This window comes from Phoenix dactylifera, unplaced genomic scaffold (genome assembly GCF_009389715.1).
Source record: "Phoenix dactylifera cultivar Barhee BC4 unplaced genomic scaffold, palm_55x_up_171113_PBpolish2nd_filt_p 000051F, whole genome shotgun sequence".
Taxonomy (NCBI): domain Eukaryota; kingdom Viridiplantae; phylum Streptophyta; class Magnoliopsida; order Arecales; family Arecaceae; genus Phoenix; species Phoenix dactylifera.
The window spans coordinates 320,348-333,688 of NW_024067670.1; the positions used below are offsets into that span (position 1 = coordinate 320,348).

General features: G+C 41.0%; 1 non-coding gene across 1 annotated transcript; it reads right to left on the reverse strand.

Annotated features, from left to right (window-relative positions):
• Positions 1 to 597: 597 nt before the first annotated feature.
• On the reverse strand, positions 598 to 670 carry TRNAC-GCA. Its single transcript has one exon. It is a non-coding gene; the product is annotated as a tRNA-Cys (tRNA).
• Between the last annotated feature and the right edge of the window lie 12,671 nt (positions 671 to 13,341).

Sequence of the window (13,341 nt, forward strand, 5' to 3'; positions counted from 1 at the left end):
ATTTGAAAAAGGGAGAATATGGTGGTTGAAGCATAGAGCACATTTCCAGTTTAAGAAATACCTTTTTCTTTTCTAACCCGATTGATGCGGACACATTTCATTCTCTTGAGCAGGGACAGGCCCTATTCATTTTTCATTAATAGAAAAATTTGACAGGGGATCGTTTTACTCTCTCTCAAAGAGTAGGTTTTCTACGATTGATCCTATAGGCCTTTAAGAGATAATAGGGGCGAGAGCGAGATGTTAAGGATTTCTATCTTAATCCCCAAGTCTCTCTCAGACTCCTATGACTACTCAATCGATTAGCATAAAAAAAGGGAAGAGGATTTATCCCGGTAACCTAGCTCGCTTCGCCGCATTCGGAAGGAGAAAGGTTTGTTCTCTAATGTGATATATAAAAAAGTAATTAAAGCTTGCTCACTTTAAGTAGGACTGGAACTTTGAAAACTCTCTGCTATAACTGCTATCCAAAGTATCCGCCTTAGCACTATTCTATTATTGGTAGTCTTGCTAGGTTTTTAGCTCTGTCAGATCGTTAGCTCATTCGCTCGTTGGCTTGTAGCCGACCCCTTTCGCTCCTCACGTTCGTTACGCTGTAGGAACCGGTCGGGTTCGAACCGACGAATAGAAGTTTTGCAGACTTCTGCCTTAGCCACTTGGCTACGGTTCCCTATCAATTCCATGTCTTTCTTCCTTGTCTGACTTTGCTTCACAGGGTGATACCAGGGCTTTTTTAGGTCCAATTCCATCCATTTTTTTTGAGGCAATTCTGATTTGTTCATCGGAAACTGATCTAGCTCCTGAGATATATGACATTCTTTATCCTTCTCCTTTTCCTGGTCTTCTCGGCTGGAATCTACAATGAGCCAGAGGATGGGCCGAAGCACCAAGTAGGAGAGGTCAGAGTAGTGGTCGCCGACTGAAAGAGATTCGAGGTTGGGGCAGGATAGTCTACGTGACGAAGAAGTGAGGAAGAAGCCAGACATAGAAAATGTTTTATAAAGAGTCTTCCTCGTAGGATGAAAGGGGATTCGAACCCAACTCTTGGAAAGAAGATCTCTGGATTCATCCGCCACCCACCCTCCCTCTGTTGGTAATGCTAAACCCTATACATAGCTGTTCCCTTCTGTTTCCGCCGCTGGCTCAGTTCGAATGAACTTGGATCGATCCAATCTCACTCTTTTCTTTCTTCACCTTTTCTTGAGGAGTACCCCCTCTTTAGGATGAAAAGGAAAGAAACCCTTGTGTAGTGATACACTCTGCCAAAGGTAGTTGTGAGCCTTCTCCCTATATGAAGTGCCTTCTTTTGTTCGTGAATCTCCTCGTCCTCCTATGCCTTAGAGAGGGTCCCCAATCCTAGCCTTCCCCTTAGACTTTCGATCTTCCCTTTTTTGAATGGGCCAAGGTGGGGGAAAGAAAGAATCAACCACCCAACCTAGTCCATCAACTGGGGGAGTAAACAAGCCACTGAAAGTCCTAGACCTATTCCTTCTGGGCTAGAGAGAGGGTCCATCTATCGAATCACTCTAAACAACAAAAGAAGGAAAGTAGAATAAGGCCCCATCGGTATCTCTTCTAAAAGGGATGGGCTGCCTTAGAGCGATCCCAAACTGTTGCCCAGATAGACAACCCAAGAGGGGGGGTGAATTGGGTTTTAAAATAATTTTGTAATTAAAACGTTGTGGATGACTAATTAATGCTTTACCAAGATGGTTAATTAATTGCTATGTGCTGTGAATGAAATGAGAGTAAAAGAAAGAGACAAACAATCACAAACACAATGCTTTTATAGTGGTTCGGAGCTAACCCTTGCTCCTACGTCCACTCCTCAAGTCTCACTTGGGAATTCACTATAACCCCTTGGATTACAGCCGGTTGTTTTACAAGCTCACAACCAAACTTGTTGTTTTACGAGCTCACAACGAACTCGGTCGGTTTTCCCTGGCTCACCGACTAGAACCACCCCGATTGTTTTTCCGGAATTACAATCGAACCCTTACACGTTGGTTTTACACTCGGCTCACCAACCAACCTCTACACCCTTGATTCAATCCTCCGATTGAACCAAGCAAAGACAATATGGAAAGAATAAGAAACAAACAGAAAAACTGAGCTTCTTAAAAAGCAGATTTGCTACAATATAAACTAGAGAGAAGTTAAGAGCCCTCAAACACTTTTGAGTTGGAGTAGAGTAGGGCTTCTTGAACTTTGAGTCTCCTCTGGAATGTCTGGTCGACTTGAATGCAGGAGGAGGCTTCTTTTAAAATATTGGGAAGAGGAAGTTGGATGGAGTTAATGGCGCTCTTCCTTCTTTTCGTTGAAGACAAGTATGCAGAGAATGAATGCTTGATTTCTTTGAATGGAATGGTGCTTTTCTGCCTTGCTACAGTCCTCTGTGGCTATTTAAGCCATCCCCCACGGAAACTAGCCGTTAGACACCTTTTTCTGCCCGTTCTGCACACTCTGCACAACCTGACAATATGTCCGTTGGGGGTCGGAGTCGACTCGCGCGATCAGGAGTCGACTCGGCTGTAGCGGGAGTCGACTCATGCTTTTCTGGAGTCGACTCGGCAACTGTTCCGAATTTGAATTAAAGTGGCCTCTTCGACTGGGAGTCGACTCGACTTGACCCGGAGTCGACTCGCCAACTTCTGGAGCTGACTTGGCATTTTCGGAGTCGGCTCATCCCATGAAGTCCACGGAGCCAATTTTCAATCTGGCTCACTCGAGTCGACTCGACAATCCTGGGAGTCGACTCGGCGCTCAGAGCCCGAACTCCCGATCTTCTGTCTTTTGGCTCGTCCAGTCTTGGAGTCGACTCAGACTGTTCTGGAGTCGACTCGGCTCTCAGTTTCCAAAACATGGCCTTCTGCCTTTTTGGTGTAGCGCTGCCTTGGGGTCGACTCGAGCTGTCTGGGAGTCGACTCGGCTCTCAGAGACAATAATTCGGTCTTCTGTCTTTTTGGGGTCGCGCTGTCTCGGAGTCGACTCGCGCATTGCGGGAGTCGACTCGAATCTCAGAGTCCGAAAACTGCTCTCTGACTTTTGCCTTGTGAACCACTGAGAGTCGACTCTCGCTTTCTTTGGAGTCGACCTACCAACCATCGGAGTCGACTCGCATTCCACAGGAGTCGACTCGAATCTCAGGGTCGAAATTCGCTCTCTGACTTTTCTGTCTGTAACTCCTTGGAGTCGACTCATACTACTCCGGAGTCGACTCGGTAAACATCGGAGTCGACTCGCGCACTTCAGGAGTCGACTCGCTGACAGGTTTTGAGTTGATGCTTTCTGCTCGTCTGTCTGTTCTCAGTCGGAGTCGACTCGTAATGATCCGGAGTCGACTCGAGCCCGTGCCAGTGATTCTGATACGCTTGGAGTCGACTCGTAATACTCTGGAGTCGACTAGAGTCTCAGACTTTGGTTCAAACTGACTTCTTAACTTATCCAAAATATTATGAACCAAGTCTAGAAATACTTTAGACAAGATTTTCACTGAAACACTCAATTGAATTCATTAGTAAACAAGAGATATACTCAGATGCTTTGAGCTCATCAAAATCAAATAGGGTTATGTTGCCCAGAGATGGTCACCCAAGAGGGGGGTGAATTGGGTGTTTTAAAACTTATCGCCTAATTAAAAATAAAACACACAAATATATGCACTAAAGTAAAGAAGGAGGAATGAGAAAGGTCAATCGCAAACACAAGGTTTTATAGTGGTTCGGAGCTTCCACTGCTCCTACATCCACTCCCCAAATCACCTTTGGGAATTTCCACTATAATCCAAGATTACAGTACGGTAGTTTTGCGAGTTCACTACCTAACTCGTTGTTTTACACCGGGCTCACAACAAACCCTAACACCCCTAATTTCACTTAGGCTTGGGACGCCTTTCCCTTGTTCCAAGTCCCTTGACTGGAACAAGCACCACAATGAAAGAGTTTACACAGAAAAGAAAAGCTCTAGAAAAGCAAATATGGCAATGATGAACAATAGAACCCGGAAGAATCCTTTTGCCGTTGGAAGCGTGGGAAATGGTGATTCTTCCGATGTGGATCGCGTAGATTTGAGTGTAAGCTTTGAATGCACGAGCGGAAGAGAGTGGTTGAGCTTGAAATCACTTGGGAAGCTTGAAAGCACTTGATTTCTTCACTTGAATGCACTCACTCCCTTGAACTTCTCTCTCTTGCTTCTCTCTTAAATGATCTAGCTTTTGGGTTGGTGAAAAGTTGTTTTGAAGCACTTAAGAGCTCCCTTTTATAGCCCAAAAAGCAAATATAGCCGTTAGAGATAAAGTAAAACAGATTTGAAATTCAAACCAAACCTGTAAAAGTTGTCAGTCGCGTCCCAGGCGTTCCGGGGACGTCTCCGCTTCAACGAGAGACGTCTTGGCTACAAGATTTTACTTTTTACGTTGTCTGGGGTCGACTCGGCACTTTACGGGGACGACTCTGCTTGTTTGCACTTTTTGAATGGGGACGACTCCGCTGTCTCGGGGTCGACTCCGCTTCTTTATCTCCGAAAAACATGTCCTCTGGAATTCCCTGAGAGAGCCGACTCCGCTCTTCCAGGGGACGTCTCCGCTGCCTTATCACCGAAAAAATCATTCTCTGGAAAACCCTGAGAGAGCCGTCTCCGCTATCTTGGGGACGACTCGAGAAGTCTCCTTTTTACTTGTGGGGACGACCCTGCTTGCGGTGGGGACGTCTCGCGCATATCTCTTGAAAACTGCCTTTCTGCCGCCACTGAGAGAGTCGACTCCGCTACTGAGAGAGTCGACTCCGCTATCGTGGGGACGACTCGGCAGGTGCCGGGGATGTCTCCAAGTGTGCCAGTTCTTCCTGTTTGTGCCAGAGACGTCTCTGAGACTATCAGGAGACGTCTCGGCTGTCCCTGAACTTTTTCTTTCATCTCAAAAAATTCTTCAATAAATTCATAAAAATTATGGAAACTTGCCTAGACATTTCTTAACAATATTCTTAATAAAACACATGAATTTCTCAATTAAATTGTTAAGATAAATGGAATTATACTCTAGTGTTTTGTATTCATCAAAATCCATTAGGGGGTCAACAATCTCCCCCTTTTTGATGATGACAAAACACTGAGTATATGCAAAATTCGAAATTTAAACATATACACAGTATTTGCTCAGATGTACAGGTATAAAGATAATTGAAAGCTAAGTTCTTTTTGACTCCCCCTTTCTTTTCCAGAAGGGCAATTATCTTAAAGCCAATATTCTTCAATTTTATCTCTTCCAATTCAACTTTTAAGCATGAATTTTGTATTTTGCATTCCAATGTATCCATATTGGTTCTACTCCCCTTATCCATATTGGTTCTATGGTTCTACTCCCCCTTTTTGTCATCAACAATGAAGGGGACAAATTATCTGTAGGTGCTTAAAGCATACTTCCTAGTAAGATTCAGCATATTTCCATGAACGACTCAAGAATATTCAAGTTGTGCTCCCCCTGTCCAAGTCATTTCTATTAATGAATTCAGTCATTCATATCACTCCCCCTTTGTTTTGGAATTCATTTCAGACTCATCTTTTTGTTTAGTATAGTTATCACAAGATGTGCTCCCTCTGTTTTATATGCATTGTTTCTTTGTATCAAATTTGAACACTCAAGGTATGTGATAAGATTTTTATGGCACATCACAAACTCACATACACAATCACATACACAGAGTTAGAAATGTACACAGGGTTTCAAAAGAGATTGTATGTCATTCATATGTCATTGTAAACCTTTGAAGTCAGTACATAGTCAAAAGAAGAAATCATTACAAGTATTGATTTCTAATACAAAAAGTGTTTCAAAATAGCCTAGGGTTTACAAAAAGAAGATTCCTAGATGTTTACAAAGCGTCCCTTATCGGCGACGTTGCTCATAAATCCTACAAGCTGCATTTATAAAAGCATTGATTGAATCCATTAGGGTCTTAAATTGATCTCCCTGTGACTTGTGGAAGGCTGCCACAAGTGCTTCAAATTCTTCAGTTGCCATTTCAATCCTCCCTCTAAGTTGGGCAACTAAAGTGCCCACATTGCCTCCTGGGCTTGTCAACTCTTTGAGGCTCTTGGAAATGGTCTTCAAGCTGTCCTTGAGCTCTATTGATCTGAATTTTTGGGAGGCATCCACACCAATTATTTCATGTGTTGTGGCTTCAATTTGACTTCTAATGTCCTTCAGCTCTTGTAGAAGCACTTCATGTGAAGCTCTGAAGGGGGCCAACTCTGTAGAGATCATGGATCTCATCTCCTCCCTCATTTGTTGGCAAATGGCAGATGCTAGGGTGCGCATCTGATCTTCTGAAAGAAAGGAGGGCCCGCTAACTGGAGGAGGTGGTGGCATGGATGTGGAAGGTCCAGCTGAGCTGGAGGGTATATCAGGGATATCCAAGTGGCTAGGTGGAGGAGAGTGATGGTCAGACTCATGATGTGGGTTCTCGGGCTCTAGGATTTGGGCTTTTCTCTTTGGTACCTTCACCCACGACCCATCTATCTTATGAAATTCCATTCTTCTCATTGTGCCCTCATTATAATAGTCGGTGTTTCTTAAGGGCTTTGCAGGTTCATTTGTTGGAATGGAAACTTTGAAGTGTTTGAAAACTAAGGTAAAGATCATGCCGTAGGGTAAACTAAACCTAGAATACCTATGACATAGGGCAATGTAGTTTAGCATAAGTCTAGGGAGGTTTAGGGGTATCCCTAGTAGGATATGGTGCATTATAACTAAATCTCGCTCCGAAACAAAATCGAAGCGACCGGTTTTGGGAAATAGGACCCGGTTGACAATACTTAAAAGAAGTCTCATCTCTGCATTTAGGTCCTGGGAATTGACAACATCAAGAGGGCCACAGTCCTCTCTTCCTAAAAGTAGATTTAGGGCTGATTCCCTTTGGGAATGTGAGGTTGGAGCCTCACCGTCCTTAGGGATTTGTAAGACAGTGGATAGGACATCTTCATTGACTTCTACTAATGTCCCCCGGACATATGCAGTGTACCCTTGGTCCCCTAAGGCCATATTGCTAAAAAGTTCTCTAACTAGGCCGGGGTAGGTCGAGGTATTTAGGGTACAAAGGTGCTCCCACCCTTGGGCTCGGAGTCTCTCTCCAATAGAGAACCCCTCATGATCTAAAAATGATAAATCTATGTACCTTCCGGTCGTGACTGTGCGATTTGCACAGGAAATAGTCGTGGTTGGCGGAGCAACCGGAGGAGACGGCGGGGAATGTTCTTCCCTCCGTTCCTCATCGTCGGCCGCTGCCCTAGGTCGCCTTCCACGGGTTGTCCTAGCTCTTTTGGGTGCCATGATTGGAAATCCTAAGAAAAAGTGGAGAAGGAGGCTAGGGTTTGTGATGGAGAACAAATGGAGGCTAGGGTTTTCGTTTTTGGTCGGGGATGAGAGAAGATAGCTCGGGTCGGCTCGAGCTGTTTCACTTATTTTAAAAACCCTAGTTCGGTCCCCGAGACGTCTCCGCGACTAAGGCAAGACGTCTCGCCTGGGGGGACGTCTCTGCGACTTGCCAGAGACGTCTCCGGCACTGAAAAATTTCAGACTGAATTTTATCTTTTTCCAAATTTTTATTTAATCGCCCTAAACAACATGATTTTTTTTGATAAACACAGAGTGAATTTGTTTGTGATCCTCCCCATTAATAATACACCCTATAATAATTTGGTTATGATTTTTGAATTATTAATATTGAAATGAGGAATGTTTGACCAAATTTCGAATACCTATGATATAGGCTCTGAAAATATCTCTATGAAGAGTCCAAGGGAGGGTAACCATCCTCCGGAAAGTCAAACAGTTCGTCATTTAGATTAGATGGATTCATGCTTTCACTTATATTGACCTTGAGATGGATTACTAGTTTGAGTAGCAAAGCAATGCAATACAAATTCAATTCATTTGCTAGGATCATACAAGCTTAAAGCATTCCTCAAGAAATTGAATCTATCTTTAGAAAGGGGCTTTGTAAAGATATCAGCCAATTGATTTTCAGTACATACATATTCAATCATCACATCATTTTTCAGCACATGATCCCTAATAAAGTGATGCCTAATCTCTATATGCTTTGACTTAGAGTGTTGGACAGGATTTTTTGTTAAATTAATTGCACTTGTATTATCACATTTAATTGGTATATTATCCATTTTGATACCGAAATCTTCAAGTTGTTGCTTAATCCAAAGAACTTGGGCACAACAGCTTCCAGCTGTAATGTACTCAGCCTCAGCTGTGGACAAGGCAACTGAATTTTATTTCTTGCTAAACCAAGAAACCAAATTGGCACCCAAGAATTGACATGTGCCACTTGTGCTTTTTCTGTCGAGTTTGCACCCAGCAAAATCAGCATCGGAATAAGCAATTAAATTTATGTCAGATTGTTTAGAATACCATAAGCCTACATTAGATGTCCCTACTAGATATCTAAAAATTCTCTTAACAGCTTGCAAGTGTGATTCCTTAGGACATGCTTGGTATCTAGCACACATACAAACACTGAATAATATATCTGGTCTACTAGCAGTAAGGTAAAGTAGAGAGCCTATCATACCTCTGTACAATTTGCAGTCTATACTTTTACCTTTTTCATCTTTGTCAAGCTTGCAACTTGAGCCCATGGGTGTGCTGATTTCCTTTGCATCCTTCATCTTGAATTTTTCCAACATTTCCTTGATGTATTTGGACTGACTGATGAAGATGCCCTCCTCTGATTGTTTTATTTGTAGCCCAAGGAAGAAGTTGAGCTCACCCATCATGCTCATTTCAAATTCTTCCTGCATAAGCTTGGCAAACTCTTGACAAAGACTATCATTAGTAGCACCAAAAATTATATCATCCACATAAATTTGTACAAGCAATAAGTCATTTCCTTTTCTTTTAATAAAGAGGGTTTTGTCTACATTTCCTCTCTTAAATTTGTTTTCAATTAGGAAATTACTTAATCTTTCATACCATGCCCTAGGGGCTTGCTTAAGGCCATACAATGCTTTATGCAATTTATACACATAATCTGGATGTAAGTGATTTTCAAAACCTGGAGGTTGTCCTACATAAACTTCCTCCATTATATAGCCGTTTAAAAATGCACTTTTTACATCCATTTGATAGAGTTTAAAATCCATGAAGCCTGCATATGCCAAAAGTAATCTAATAGCTTCTAATCTAGCAACAGGAGCAAAAGTTTCATCAAAGTCTATTCCTTCCTCCTGATTATATCCTTTGGCCACTAGCCTGGCTTTGTTTCTTATTACTATCCCATCTTCATCTAGTTTATTTCTATATACCCATTTGGTGCCTATAATTGAAACATTAGGGGGTCTTTTCATTAGAGTCCAAACTTTATTTCTTTCAAATTGATTTAATTCCTCTTGCATAGCATTCATCCAATTATCATCTTTTTCAGCTTCTTCTAGTGATTTAGGCTCTATTTGTGAAACGAAAGCAAGATAATTACTAGTATTTCTTAGAGAGGATCTAGTTCTTATACCTTGTGAAGGATCACCAAGGATTAGATCCTTTGGATGACCATGTGCATACCTCCATTCCTTAGGAAGATCTTGAATTCTTGATGGAGGTTGATCTTCTTCACCTTGCTGATTTGTATCTTCTTTGATCTCATCCTCATGTTGTTTGTCTTGTATGGAGAATTCCTTCATTCGGTCTTCAAGTATACCTGCATCACCATCTTCTTCTTTTCTAGAAGAATCTCCATTAGCTTCATCAAAAACAACATGAATGGATTCTTCAACAACAAGAGTTCTCTTGTTGAAGACCCTGTATGCTCTACTAGATGAGGAATAACCTAAGAAGATCCCCTCATCTGATTTAGCACTAAATTTGCTTAGATTGTCCTTTCCATTATTTAAAACAAAGCATCGACAACCGAAAACATGAAAATAGCTTATATTTGGTTTCTTACCTTTTATTAACTCATAAGGTGTTTTCTTCAAGATGGATCTAACTAATGCACGGTTCAAAATGTGACATGCAGTATTTATTGCTTCAGCCCAGAAATATTTTGGTAGATCCGATTCGCACAACATGGTACGAGCCATATCTGCTAGTGTGCGATTCTTCCTCTCTACCACCCCATTTTGTTGGGGTGTTCTAGGTGCCGAGAAATTGTGATTGATACCATTTTCGTCACAAAACTTTTCAAAGTGCTGATTTTCAAACTCGGTACCATGATCACTCCTAATTGCTTTTAATTTAAGATTGAGTTCATTCGAAACTCTATTATGAAACTTGATAAAAGCGGGAAAGGACTCATCTTTATGTGCAAGAAATGAAACCCATGTAAAACGTGAAAAATCATCAATAATTACAAGACCAAATTTCTTACCCCCTAGACTAGCAGTTCTAGTGGGTCCAAACAAGTCCATGTGAATTAGTTCCAAGGGTTTTGTTGTTGAGACTATGTTCTTAGACTTGAAAGAATTTCTTGTTTGTTTCCCTAATTGACATGCAGCACAAATTTTATTCTTTTCAAAGTCTATTTTTGGTAGTCCTTTAACTAGATCCTTTGTAATTAATTTAGAGATTAAATCCATGCTAGCATGCCCTAACCTACGATGCCATAACCAACTAGTCTCATTGACTTTGGGATTCATGGCTACAAGACATTGGCCATCCTTCATGGTGAGATCATCAAGATCTACCATGTAAACATTTCCATGCCTATGTCCTGTGAGTATGATCTCATTATCAATTGGACTACTAATTATGCATAGTGATGATTCAAATGATACTTTAAATCCCTTGTCACAAAATTGACTTATACTTAATAAATTATGTTTTAGTCCATTAACTAACAATACATTATCAATGAATGAGGAGGGTGATATGGAGATTTTACCAACACCAATGATTCGGCCTTTAGCATTGTCTCCAAATGTGACTACTCCTCCTTCTTTTGATTCCAAGGTGACGAAGAGACTCTTATCACCGGTCATATGCCTTGAGCAGCCACTATCAAGATACCACATTCTCTTTTTATTCCCGGCTGCAAGGCATACCTGCAAAATGATCACGTGAAGCTCTTAGGTACCCAAGTTTTCTTGGGTCCTTCGTGGTTAGTGTAGTTGGTTCCCTTAGGCACCCATACTTTAGTTATGTTTTTAGCTTTCACAAATGTACTCTTGTTAGTTTGGATCTTTCTTTGAATACAAGAGTAGGCTTTATGTCCATTCTTTCCACAATGAAAGCATGTAGGTTTTTCAGTTTTTACATCTTTTGCTTTTACAAAGAAATTCTTTAGATACTTTTGTTGCTTGTTAGTTTTATATCCTAATCCGGCTTTATTAAAAACAGCTCTTTGATTTGAAAGAATAAGATTTAATTTTTCAGAGCTTTGTGTAAATTTTTCAACAATTGGTTTGTACTTATGTACCTCATTCTTAAGATTCAAATTTTCTTTGACTAGTTCTTCCTTATCCTTTTTAAGAGATTCAACATTTTGTGCAAGTGAGGTATTATTATCGAGTAGGGATTTTACTTTTAGATTTAATTCCTTAATTACTGTTTTTGCCTTTTCATTTTCAATGGTAAGTTTTGAATTTTTGATTTCTAGGTTAGTAGTGTTAATATTTTTAACGTTCTCCTTTTCAATTAATAGGTTTTCAATATCTTCCTTCAGTTTTTGATTGGAGGCTTTTAATTCTTTATTTTTTGCTCCTAACATACTACAATCACCCATAAGTTCTTGAAAAGCTTCATACAATTCTTCTAAAGTAAAATTTATGGTTGGGTTTTGACATACCTCGTCGTCTTCGAACGCCATGAAGCACAAATTGGCGGTCTCTTCCTTCTCTTTCTCGGAGGATGATGTGTCACTATCATCCCATGTTGCCTTCAATGCCTTCTTCTTCTTCTTTCCAAAATACTTCTTTTGTTGAGGACATTCGGAACGAATGTGTCCCGGTCTCTTGCAATCATAGCATATGATTGGGTCTCTTTCTTTTTCCTTTTCTTTTTCCCAATCATTTCTCCCTCCAAATTTCTTTCTTGGGAAGGGTTTCTTTCTTCTTATGAATTTTTTAAACTTCCTTACTATCAAACCCAAGTCCTCATCTTGGCTTTCTTCTTCACTCTCACTACTCTCTTCTTCACACACACTTGAGGTAGCCTTGAGTGCGATTGTCTTTTTTTTCGGCAACTCTTCTTCATGTTGCTTCATCGTGAGCTCATGCGTCATCAATGACCCCAAAAGTTGTTCTAGCCCCAAGGTGTTGAGGTTTTTGGCTTCTACGATCGCCGTGACCTTTGCTTCCCATGCTTTTGGCAAAGACCTGAGAATTTTACTCACAAGTTCCGGGTTAGTGTAAGATTTACCCAAGCTCTTTAGACCATTAATAATATCGGTAAAGCGTGTAAACATGCATGTAATAGTTTCATTAGGTTCCATCTTAAACAATTCATATTTGTGAACTAGAATGTTCACTTTGGACTCTTTGACTTGATTTGTACCCTCGTGGGTAACTTCAAGCCTATCCCATATTTTCTTAGCGGAACTATATGTGGAGACTCTATTAAACTCATTTACATCTAAAGAACAAAATAATGAGTTCATGGCTCTCGAATTGAGTTGAGCCATCCTATCATCATTCTCATCCCAATCCTCCTCAGGTTTGGGAACTCGAATGCCATTAACCACGTGTGATGGTTCTTGTGGTCCCTTGACTATAACCCTCCACAAGGCATAGTCTTGTGCTTGAATGAAAATTCTCATTCTAGTCTTCCAATAGGTATAATTTGTCCCATTGAAGAGTGGAGGTCTATTGGTTGCTTGCCCCTCGGCAGGAACATTGTTAAAGGGTGTTGCCATCTAGATCTTTGGCTAAGACGGTTAGGTCTTTCAAGAAATACACAGAGCACCTGCTCTGATACCACTTGTTGCCCAGAGATGGTCACCCAAGAGGGGGGTGAATTGGGTGTTTTAAAACTTTTCGCCTAATTAAAAATAAAACACACAAATATATGCACTAAAGTAAAGAAGGAGGAATGAGAAAGGTCAATCGCAAACACAAGGTTTTATAGTGGTTCGGAGCTTCCACTGCTCCTACATCCACTCCCCAAATCACCTTTGGGAATTTTCACTATAATCCAAGATTACAGTACGGTAGTTTTGCGAGTTCACTACCTAACTCGTTGTTTTACACCGGGCTCACAACAAATCCTAACACCCCCAATTTCACTTAGGCTTGGGACGCCTTTTCCTTGTTCCAAGTCCCTTGACTGGAACAAGCACCACAATGAAAGAGTTTACACAGAAAAGAAAAGCTCTAGAAAAGCAAATATGGCAATGATGAACAATA